This window comes from Chlorocebus sabaeus, chromosome X (genome assembly GCF_047675955.1).
Source record: "Chlorocebus sabaeus isolate Y175 chromosome X, mChlSab1.0.hap1, whole genome shotgun sequence".
NCBI lineage: Eukaryota > Metazoa > Chordata > Mammalia > Primates > Cercopithecidae > Chlorocebus > Chlorocebus sabaeus.
The window spans coordinates 138,518,970-138,531,083 of record NC_132933.1 but is presented as its reverse complement, the minus strand read 5'-3'; positions in this window follow the sequence as shown (position 1 = coordinate 138,531,083).

Sequence of the window (12,114 nt, the reverse complement as noted above, 5' to 3'; positions counted from 1 at the left end):
GCCCGTATACAACTCTGAGACCTGAGCCTCCATCTTAAGTTGTTCAGATGACCAAAAGAACTGGGTTTTGATGATACTTCTGTATCACTAATTATTTGTGCTTTCACTCTTAGCTTTTCAACAGATACTTTTTTCCCCAGTTGCCTAAGACACCATATGTCATTTATTTTTCTTATGTCAATTTTCTCAGTTTTCAGATGAAAATATCTCAAAGAAGAGATTCCTGACTCTGGTTCTGCAACTCCCCAGGATGTCTCCAATCATCTCAAGAGGTGTCACAACATTCTCCCAAACAAAATTCTAATTAATTCATTAATGAAAACAGGAGTTTTGGATATAGCAGGGCTAAAGGTGAGACTGAGTTGTCATAAAATCTACCAGCGGGGAGCATTTGATTCCCAAAAGGTCAGGAGTTACAGGGAATGTCTTTCCTCTAAAGCCATGACCCTCCTGTCTGCAGTGAATATGTGCCCTCTAAGGATGAGTGACAGCTATATAAGGAAAAAGTTGCAAGAGATATTGAAGGAGTCCAACCAATTTGAAAATTAAACTAACCAGCTTAATTAGGGACGAGTGAGCTTTTAACATTGAAGCAGCTCTGTGTATTCAAGTGACCTGGGCACTGTTTGGAATTATCCATAGAAACAATATTACAAGTAACTATTGGCTTCTTAGGAAACCAAAAGTCCTCAGAAAATGAACTAATGGTGTTACTGTGAATTCCAGAAAGCTGATGGGGCAGAAGCCCATGGTCTGCAGAGATGAGGTATGAGACAGGGAGATTCTCTTCTTGTTTCATTGCAGTGTTTAAAATGGCTGAAGCTTGTCTTTTGTGCTCTTTTATCTTTGCTTCCTTGTCTTTCTCTTTAGGTCTCTGTGTCTTAGTGAAACTCAGCCCATCTTCAGCAGCTTATTCAAATCTGTCGTACCCCATCCCCCAAATACTCCATGTTCTACCAGTTTGATAATACATAAGAAAAAAAATAAACCTTTCCCCATTGTTTTCTGGCTATCCTGCCAGCCTTTAAGATTACACATATTTTAAAAATTACTGTTGCTTTCATTTTCTTATTTTTAAATTTCAACTTTTATTTCAGATACAGGGGGTACATGTACAAGTTTGTTACATAGGAATATTGCATGATACTGAGGTTTGGGGTGCAGATCCCATTACTCAGGTAGTGATCATAATACCTGATAGATAGTTTTTCAACCCATGGCCCCTTCCCTCCCTCTGGCTTCTAGCAGTCTGTTGTGTCTATTGTTGTCAGGTTTGTGTCTATGTGTGCTCAGTGTTTAGCTCTCACTTATCAGTGAAAACATGTGATATTTGGTTTTCTGCTCCTGTATTAATTTGCTTAGGATTATGGCCTCCAACTGCAACCATGTTGCTGCAGAGGACATGATTTCATTCTTTTTTATGGTTGCATAGTATTCCATGGTGTACATTACCACATTTTCTTTATCCAATCTACCATTGATTGGCATCTGGGTTGATTCCATGTCTTTGCTATTGTGAATAGTGCAATGGTGAACATACAAGTACATGGGTCTTTTTTGTGGAATGATTTATTTTTCTTTGAGTATATATCTAGTAACTGAATTCCTAGGTCAAATGGTAGCTCTGTTTTAAGTTCTTTGAGAAATCTCCAGACTGCTTTCCACAGTGGCTGAACTAATTTAAATTTCCACCATCAGTATATAAGCATTCCCTTTGCTCTGTAGCTTTGCCAGCATCTGTTGTTTTTGACTTTTTGATAATAGACATTCTGACTGGTGTGAGATGTTATCTCATTTTGGTTTTGATTTGCATTTATCTAATGATTGGTGATGTTGAGCATATATTCATATGTTTGTTGGCCACGTGTATGTTTTCTTTTGAGAAGTGTCTATTCATGTCATTGGCTCACTTTTCAATGGGGTTATTTATTTTTTGCTTATTAAGTCCCCTATAGATTCTGGACATTAGGCCTTTGTCAGATGCATAGTTTATGAATATCTTCTCTTGTTCTGTAGGTTGTCTGTTTACTCTATTGATAGTTTCTTTTGCTGTGCAGAAGCTCTCTCGTTTAATTAGGTCCCACTTGTCTATTTTTATTTTTGTCGCGATTGCTTTTGGGGACTTAGCCAAAAATTCCTTGCCAAGGCTGATGTTGAGAAGAGTATTTCCTAGGTTTCTCTTCCAAAAATGCCTATTTGGTATGTGACTAACATCTCAAACTCTACTTGTACAAAACTGGATTCCAGATATTTTTCCCAATACCTTCTCTTACTTCATCTCAGATAATAGCAACTCAATTGTTTCAGTTTCTCAGAACAAGAATCTTGGTATTACTATTGACTCTTCTTTGTCTCACATCTCACATTTCATTCTTCAGCAAATCTAACCACCCCGACCTACAAACTACTTATACTTTGGAAGAACCATCAGCATTTCCTATTAGAAACTAAGAAAATAACAATTTAAAATGAAAAAATAAAAAATAAAAACAAAATAATGCAATGTGAGGGCACAGCCCAGGACTCTGTAATAGTATTATTTGATGCTTTTATGAAATCCCCACTGGCAGACATAAAACTATGAAAGTCCATTTCGTGCCTTCATTAATAAATGTTGCAATTATGTTCTAAAAATACAGTCATGTTTACCAATTAATTGTAGTAGACAAGTCACAAGTTAGCATTCACTATGCAATATGTTGCTGATTAAAACCAGAGCGTTATTCACATATGGTGAAGTAAATCATCCTGTAGGTATTTATGGAGAAGAGCATATTTTAACTCTTAATCTGTTAAATTTGATATCAATCATTTTTAGAAGTTTTCTTCCCATGACTTAACTTATACAGTCTGAAACCATAACAAGCATGAATTTACCAACACTGTATTTGGTCCTAAATACTCCCCACTCACAGATTTCCCCCACTTCTTAAGCTTATACCTTTTGTTTTATTCTGTATAAGGAGCACTGGGGTGGGTTAATTACAGCTTTGCTTCTAACTGACTGTGTGACACTGGACAAACCCCTGTTCTTTCTGCTTCAATTCCCTCAATTGTAACAGGAAAACTACAATGATTCTCTCATTTCCTCCTTCACAACCATGTCCTTCATCACAGATACACACAAACTCTCTCTCACAGACAGACTCTCTCTGTCTCTTACTCATGCATACATACAAGTACTTAAAATGTTTTTTAGATTTGTATATGAGTTGCAAGACAGTACAGAAGGTTGCTGTTTACTCTTCACTCATCTTCCTCTAATGGTAACATCTCATATAACCATGGTACACTTATCAAAACTAAGAAATACTCATCTCATTTGAAACCACTGTTTTCTTTCACCTCCAAAAGTTTGCCCATCTTATTCCTGCTTTATGGAATATTTCTCTACTTAGTGAAGTCATCCATCTTTGCAGAGGAAGCCATCACAGACCACTTTTAGTCACTGGGCCTGCTTCTTCCTTTGCATTCTCTGAGATCTCAACATCATGTGGTAGCTCACATATTTATTGGACATTTTTTATTGTTATGCCTCATCTTTCCTACAACATTGGAAGCTCCTAGCAAGAAACAACTATGTCTAGTAGTGCAATGGTTCACAAATTGGTATTCACACCTACATTACCTGAGAATCAGATATCTACACCCCATGCTGGACCAAGTAAATCAGGGTCTACTTTTTAAAACCCTTCAGATGCTTTAATCTAGTGAGTTCAAATATCCTGTTCAGTGGAAGTTGCTACCCTTCAGCATCTACTATAGCCTCTGTCCTGGGTCCTCATCTTGTGTTTTTCTTCCTCCTTCACTGTTGCCCATTGATGGTCACCATCTTTTGGTCGTAATCTCTCTAAGCTTCAGTGTGGTTACCTACAAAATAGGGATAAAATAGTACCTTCCTCATACTGCTGTTTAAAGCATTATAATTTAGGCAAATACCTTAATGTATGCCAAGTGTGTCTGTCTATAATAGCCCTAAAAAATGTTATACTTGGTTTTAGGCAAGACATTTTACTACTTTGTTTCCCTATCTGAAGATGAGAAAACTGAATACTGTACTCTCTTGAAGGGCCACCATTCAATGATTCTATTAATACCATCAATGTCATTTATGCATTTATAAGAGGTGATTCACTTAACCTAACCAACTTTGTCCCCATCTCTGTTGTCATAATTGTTAGATTATGAATCCCTCACACTCAGGTTTATGTTGTTCATCTTTAATCCCCACAGAGTTTCAGACACAGTGGCTGGGATGACAGTGAGAAGAGAAGATGAAGAAATAACTTATATTGGTTGTCCAGTCTGCCCTATGAGGGCTTAATGGCTGTTATTTCATTTTATCCTCAACATAGATCTTTTAAGTAGATCTTATCACCAAGATTTACTGATGAAGAAACCGAGGCTAAGGTGGATAGAGTATTTTGCTAAAATTCCCATAGGAATAAGGGAATCAGAATTTTATTCAAGTCTTGAATTAATTCAAAATCCCCATTCTGTCCTCTTTCCCTTGCTGACTCACCAAAGTAGTTCTCAACAAACAGGATTGAGTTGAATCAAGTTGAAAATGGAGGAGCTAAAAAAGAAAAATAAAAAAAGGAAGATTAAAGACTTCGATAGGAATTATTTTTATCACTCAATCAAATACTTAGAGCAGACAGCACTGGAGCTCACCATTATATGCCTTTCTCTTCTTCTTCCTGGGTATACAACTAAACTCTATTTTCCCACCTCCCTTACCTTTCAATAGGGCCATGTAACTAAGTTGTGGCCAAAGGAATGTGAGCAAAACTAATGTGTACCACTATCAGTTCTGGCCCATAAAATCTCTATGATTGCTTGTTCATGCATAGCAAATTTGAAGAACACTTGTGGGAGATGACACAATCTCAAGATAAAAATATCCTGGGTTCCAGAATGAATGAATGGACCATAACCTCCCCATACACCCTCCACTCTCCTTGAGAAGTGAAAAACAGGATGAATTTATGGCTTTATTGGAGATCAAAACTATATGACCTATATTGAGGCTGTGACTGGGCATCAATCTCCTTAGATCTATGTTGTATCTAGCTTTCTGCTATTACTGTACCCTCAATCTCATGAGTGCTTTTCTTGCCCCTTTTCCATTTGATTCCCACAATCCTAGGAGGTTTGCAGAATAAGAAATGTTAATCTTTTCAGATGAAGAAACCAGAGGTCAGAGCTCTTACCTGAATTGCCCAATGTGACATAGTTAACAGGTTGGAAAAATCTTGCTTGTCAAGTCTCTATATCCTTTAACTATCTGCTTTGCAACTTCGTAATGTGGCAATATGAGCTTCTGTTCCCTTCAGTACAAAGTAAAGTGGTCCATCTTTGTGGTTTTATTCATACTGTTCTGACCCTAATGTCATTGCTTTTACTTTTGGCCACTGCCACTTCCCTGATATGAAAACTTCTCTCCCTCCTTCTGCAGGCATACACACTGATATACAGTTTTACCTGGTTATGGAAATGTAAAATGGTACAGCTGCTGTAGAAAACAGTTTGGCAGTTCTTCAAATAGTTAAACAGTTACCATATGACCCAACAACTCCACTCATATTTACATACTCAAAAAATTGAAAACATATGTTCACATAAAACTGTACACAAATGTTTATGGTAGCATTATTCATAATACCCAAACAATGGAAACAACCTAAGTGTTCATCAACTGATGAATGGATAAACAAAATGTGGCATACCCTTATATGAAGTATCGCTTAGCAATAAAATGGAGTGAAACACTGATACATGCTACAACATGGATGAATCTTGAAGCACTCTAATGAGTGAAAGAAGCCAGACACAAAAGGTCACATATTGTGTAATTCCACTTATATGAAATGTCCAAAATAGACAAATCCATAGAGATAGAAAATAGATTTACGGTTGCCAGGAACTGGGGAGAGGGGAAAATGAGGAGTCACTGCTAATGGGTATGTAATTTCTTTTTGGAATGATGAAAATATTCTGGAGTTCGATGATGTTTAGTTAGATAATGATGATAGCTTTATAACCTTGTGAATATACTAAAAACCACTGACTTGTACACTTTATGTTGGTGAATTTCATGGCATGTGAATTATATTGCAATTTTTTAAAAGGCAAAAAAGAATCTTGCCTGGCTAACACCTATTTGCAGTTTACTATTTCACATATGCATCAACTCCTTCAGAAAGTCTTTCTTCATACCTCCCTCATGTGCTCCCATAACATCTCTGGGATTACTGTTACTACGTGTATTGTGATGGCACATGTTTTTGCTTTGCTTCCTCTCAGATATTATGTAAGAATATAATATCTGAGCTCACCAATAGATGCATTTCTCTTCTGTTGAGTTTGTTGAGTCCTGTTTTGTGGCACATTATGTTGAATTTTTATAAATATTCCCTGTATACTAGAAAAAAATATATGTTCCCTAGATGCCAAGTAAAGGATTCTTTAGGAGTATCCAATAAACAGTGTTGCTCAAAATTCTACATTCTGTATTTTTTCAGTCAGTTATTGAGAAAATACATTAAAATATTCCATTGTGATTATGAAATTAAAAATTCATAGTAGTTTGAAGACACATTGTTAGGTCATTTTTACCTTTAAATAGTTTGATGACACATTGTTAGGTCTATACAGGTGTTTCATTCTACTGAAGTTTCTTTTTAATACTATAAAATATTTCCCAAACCTAAAAATATTTATTTTCTTGGAGATCCATTTTGATTAATATTGAATATAGTTATAATTTGCCTTGTTTGGTTAGTATTTGCCTTCTATATTTTTATTCCTCCACTATTTTTTCACATAAAGTAGATTTTAATTCAAATTGACATTCTCTGCCTTTAACTAGTCAATTTAGTCTTTTTACATTTTTGATGATTGCTGATTTATTTCAGTTTATTTAAACTATCTTATTTTGTGCTTTATGTTTTGCTTTTTTGTGCATATTTTTCTTTTTCTGTTTTTATTAAATTGTTTTGGTTCTTTGTCTTCTAAATAATACAAGGGCTAAGACTACTTAAACTATATTCAGCCTTATCTTTTAATTTCCATTTTGCATATCATTTTCAGCATTTAGTACAACTTGCTTTTGATAGTTCCCAAATTTTTCGATTGCATTTACTATTTTGTTAAAGCCAACATGTTTATATTTTTATATTCATACTTTCTGGCATCACCATTAATTTTTGTATCTCAGTCCTTCCTTCTATGTTCAATTTCCTCCTTATACGAACACATCTTAAAAATATATATACATGTATATATGTGTATATATGTATATATGTGTATATATATGTGTGTGTATATATGTGTGTGTGTGTGTGTACATATATATAATTTTTTTTTTTTTGAGAAGGAGTTTCGCTTTTGTGTGGTGCTCTCTCTGCTCACCACAATCCTCCGCCTCCTGGGTTCAAGCGATTCTCCTGCCTCAGCCTCCCAAGTAGCTGGGATTACAGCCATCTGCCACCACCATGCCCAGCTAATTTTGTATTTTTGGTAGAAATGGGGTTTCTCCATGTTGGTCAGGCTGGTCTTGAACTCACGACCTCAGGTAATCGGCCCGCCTCAGCCTCCCAAAGTGCTGGGATTACAGGTGTGAGCCACCGCACCTGGCTATATATATATTTTTCTAAGCAAAAGCCTGAGAATGGACAACTGTCTTCTAAGTTGACAGCTATTTTCTCTCAACTGTTGTATGGCTTTCATTGGTACTGGTGAAAGTCTACTGACAGATTATTGTTCCTTTTGATTTTATGGGTCTTTTATTTCTAGCTATTTCAAGATGTGCTCAATGTCTTTGGTTTTGTACAGTTTCACAATGATATATTCAGATGCAAATTTTATGTATCCCGCTTGGAACATGGAGGGGTAGGACTCTTGAATTTGAATATTCATGTTTTTCATTAATTAAAGGATCGGTGCCATTTTCTCATTGAATATTACCTGTTCCTCATTTTCTGTGTATCTATTTCAGGTATTCCTATTGGGTATGTTGATCTTGCATATTGTATCTTCTACTTTTCTTAACATTTTTTCATGGTATTCATTTCTTCAGGTTTCTGTGCTGCATTCTGGGTAATTTGCTTAGATCCAAATCTAGTGTATTAATTTTCTTGTTAGCTATTTCTGAAATAATTTTTAACCTGTATATTGATTTAATTAAGCAACCATGTCTTTCATTCCTAAAAGCTTTTCCCTCTCAAATTTCTTCTATCATTTTTACTTGTGTCTTTTTTTAAAGAATGTTCCTTTCTTTGTGTTATTTATACCTATTCATTTCCTACTCCCTTCATAATGTCACTTTATTTTTCTGAATTCTTTCTCATTTAATTGTTATGTCCATTGATTTTTAGCCATAGTAAAATACTATCTTATAAAAATTTCAAATTTTGTTCTTAAGACTATCTTTAGCAGCCTTTTGTTTTGTTTTTCCATGAATATTCTTTGTGGTATGAGTTACAGGAACATTTCTACAGATTAATTTTGTGCTTGGTTTCCTGGATGTTTTTGATCTAAGTTGTTAGTACAAATATGAACCCCAAATCTATGTGAAGTGAGGGCCCAGCAGTTAAAATTCTGAGATGAGAGCACTCCTTCTCAAGACCATCTTAATAAAGACAAGGAATCAGAGTTTCTTCTTGTGTCCATCTGCCAACTGGTGAATTTTGGTCTGTTTCACCTTTTCATTGAGACTGAAGCCCTTTGAGATGTTAGTTCCAACCTCACACCTCGTTCACACTTCTGACAACATATTTGTCCCTACTTGGATATTAAAACCCAAGCCTGAAAATAAGTAAGTCATATAAATTCTCCTAGGCAGCCAGAATAATGCCTCACTTTCTTCTTCTTCTTCTTTTTTTTTTTTTTTTTTTTTTTTTTTTTTGAGATAGACTCTCACTCTGTCGCCCAGGCTGGAGTGCAGTGGCGCGATCTCAGCTCACTGCAACCTCTGCCTCCCGGGTTCAAGCGATTCTACTGCCTCAGCCTCCCGAGTAGCTGGGACTACAGGCACGTCCCACCACACCCAGCTAGTTTTTTGTATTTTTAGTAGAGATGGGATTTCACCGTGTTAGCTAGGATGGTCTCGATCTCCTGACCTCATGATCCGCCCGCCTTGGCCTCTCAAAGTGCTGGAATTACTAGCGTGAGCCACTGCGCCCAGTCACACTTTCTGGCTTCTCTGGGGTTGTAGCTCCATCTTCATTTCTGTCATCTGTCTTTCTTATGACCACACATACTTCCTTACACTATTTATTTATTTATTATTATTTTTTAATAGAATGTCTAAATCTTTTTAGCAAGATTTTTTTTCTGCTATCTTCGTCTGTCATGTTGCTGGAACCAGAGGTTTGTAACAACTTCATAATTGCATTCCTTACAGCCAGTCTTGCAAATCTCAAATCTATTTTTACAGTTACAGCCAGAAAGATAGTTTTTAAATGCAAATGTCACTCCCCAACTTAAAAAGATGTCATGGCCCGTAGGAAAAAGACCAAATCTTTGGCATGACTATAAGGTTTTCCTGTGATATGAATCATGCCTATATCTAAAGCCTTATCCCTTAGCACTTACTGGCTATAAGGAACTGTTTTTCTGCAAATAAGTCATGTTTGCTGTCATCTCACAACATCATATAAGCTGTTCTTTCTGCATAACCCCTCCTTTCAACATTTGGAAACATTTAACATTTTCAGTTCTTACTAAACCTTCTGATTTCTGCTTACATGTTACTTCTTCCAAAGGCCTTCACTGGTCCCCTGTGTACACCTTTATAACATCCTCAATCTTGTAATTATCATTCAAGTCTGTCTTTCTGTCTTGGTGCTAAGCTTCATAAAAAGTGAGACTTTGTCTCTCTCGTTCACTGTTTTTGCCCTAGCAATTAATCTAGTGCTTGGTATATACTAAGGGCTTAATAAATCCCTGTGAACAAATGCATGAACAAGTTATGCATTCCATTTGTGATTGGAGTTCACTGACTAGAGCTTTGTTTAATATCAGATTGCTGCTATAAGTTTTAGGAACAGAACAGCTCCTTAAGGAAAAGTCTCTTTTGAAACATAAATGGTGTGTTGGGAGAATTCTGTTCCTTGAGAAGTGAAGATAAAAGTGAAGTAAAACCCCACATTCCTCTTTCAATTCAGCCAAACAGGTCAGAAGGGAGAAAGACAGGCATGGTTTACAGGGCCTTAGTGCAGGCATAGTAATGAGAATTACTGATTCAATCAGTGAGAATGCTTGGGGGAGACAAACGAACCTTTAAAAGTTGAGCAAGAATAATTTTCTATTTCTTCTGGATCAGTGACCTCCAGCAGGACTTAAAGTAGTGTTAGGACATGCTTCACGGTGTTGCAAAAGAGCAGGCAGTCTTGTCATCAGGCACAGAGTAAACAAGGAATTGCTGGACTATGAATCAATAATGCAATTTAGATTTTATAACCATTGTTCATAACCACACACTGCTATCCTTAAAACTATGTCAAGAATCAGGTGTTCATTGACTAGAAGACCAGAATCTGTAATTGTGTCTAATATGTTTTTATGACCACAAGGAACTTAATTCTATTATCTTTTAACTTTAATGTTAATCTTTCACTGCTTTTGCAGATAGCATTCTTTCATGCTAGTATTCACTTTTACTGCAGGATATAGCGGCAAGCCTTGTTTAAAATATTTTCTTCTATGTCATGATCCAGAATGAATAATTACTTTCAATATGTAAGTTGTCTTTGCTTGTTTTCTTTTATCCTCCTCTTCCTATTTATTTATTTATTTATTTATTTATTGGTGGAGGCAGAATGAGAGAAAGCATAGAGAATGAAGTGTTTTCTTTTCAGCGTCTACTAATTATTCTTTCCCCATCAAGTCCATCAAGTAGATTAAAAACAAAGTCAGAAAGACTAATTACAAGAGATAAAAATAAAACACAAACATTTCAAAAATGATTATTCTTATCTTCTAAAGGAAGCCCTGACACACTAGTCTTTGGTATAAAAATATGCCCATTTACACAGCTCTCTGTAGATAGAGCCACTACTGCATGGGAAGTGGATGTCAGAGAATTTTAAAGTCTCTATTAGCAGGAGGGAATAGATTATGAAAACCAATTCCCAAGGCAGTGATGACTCTAAATATTCACCCTTCACTTCAAATAGCTCACCAAATATTGACTGAATTTTCTACTTAGTTAAATTTTCTACTTGGTGCCTGAATTACGATCATGAAGATTTAATTAGGTTATCAAAGCTATGTTTTAAGAATTCAAATTCCTTTGGGAGGATTAAGAAATCATTCTCATGTTAGTATGAATTAGTTCAGACTGCTTTTAACTGAACTATTATCTCAACTTCACAGAGTTTTGATGGGGAAGGGGTAAAGCATTTGGGATAGCATGAAGACATGGATATTCTTAAGAAAGGGGAATAAAGGGCAAAACAAAGTTCACAAAGAGAAATGAAAGAGTACTAAAAGTAAAAGCATTTTCTTCTTCCTTCTAACACCTAAACTGGTCCAGCCTTCAGACGCGTATTTTTGACATTAGCGTCTAGCTAAATCATGGTTTATGTAGTCTTTTAGAACTACCTAGATGAGCTAACTGCCATTAAAATATATTTTATTGGAAAGATATTCTGAGATTCAAATCTTGATGTATAACTATACTTTTGACATTATAGGTTGTTCATATGTTGTTATGTGTATCATTTTACATCAGTTTGGAATAAAAATTTTGAGACAATATACAATAAGATACCTAGATGCTATAATATTATTAAAAGTCTTAATGTATTCACTTCTTGGCTTATTGGGAAGAAAAAACCTCTCTCCAGTACTTTTCCAGACTAATGCTTATTTTTGGAGAGTATGCTGATAGAGTCTACTGACATTTATAAGAAAGAAAAAAAATCTTGTATTTCTCAGTTTTTAAGTTGTCACCTATCAGACACATAGCCAGGAACAAAATATAAGTTATAAAAATGGCTCTGAATGACCACAGTATCAATATTTCTGCCCTTTGCTCACAGGAAAGCTACTCTTAGTGACCTCAACACTTATTTACTCTTACTTTACATATACTTCTAATAAGATGGA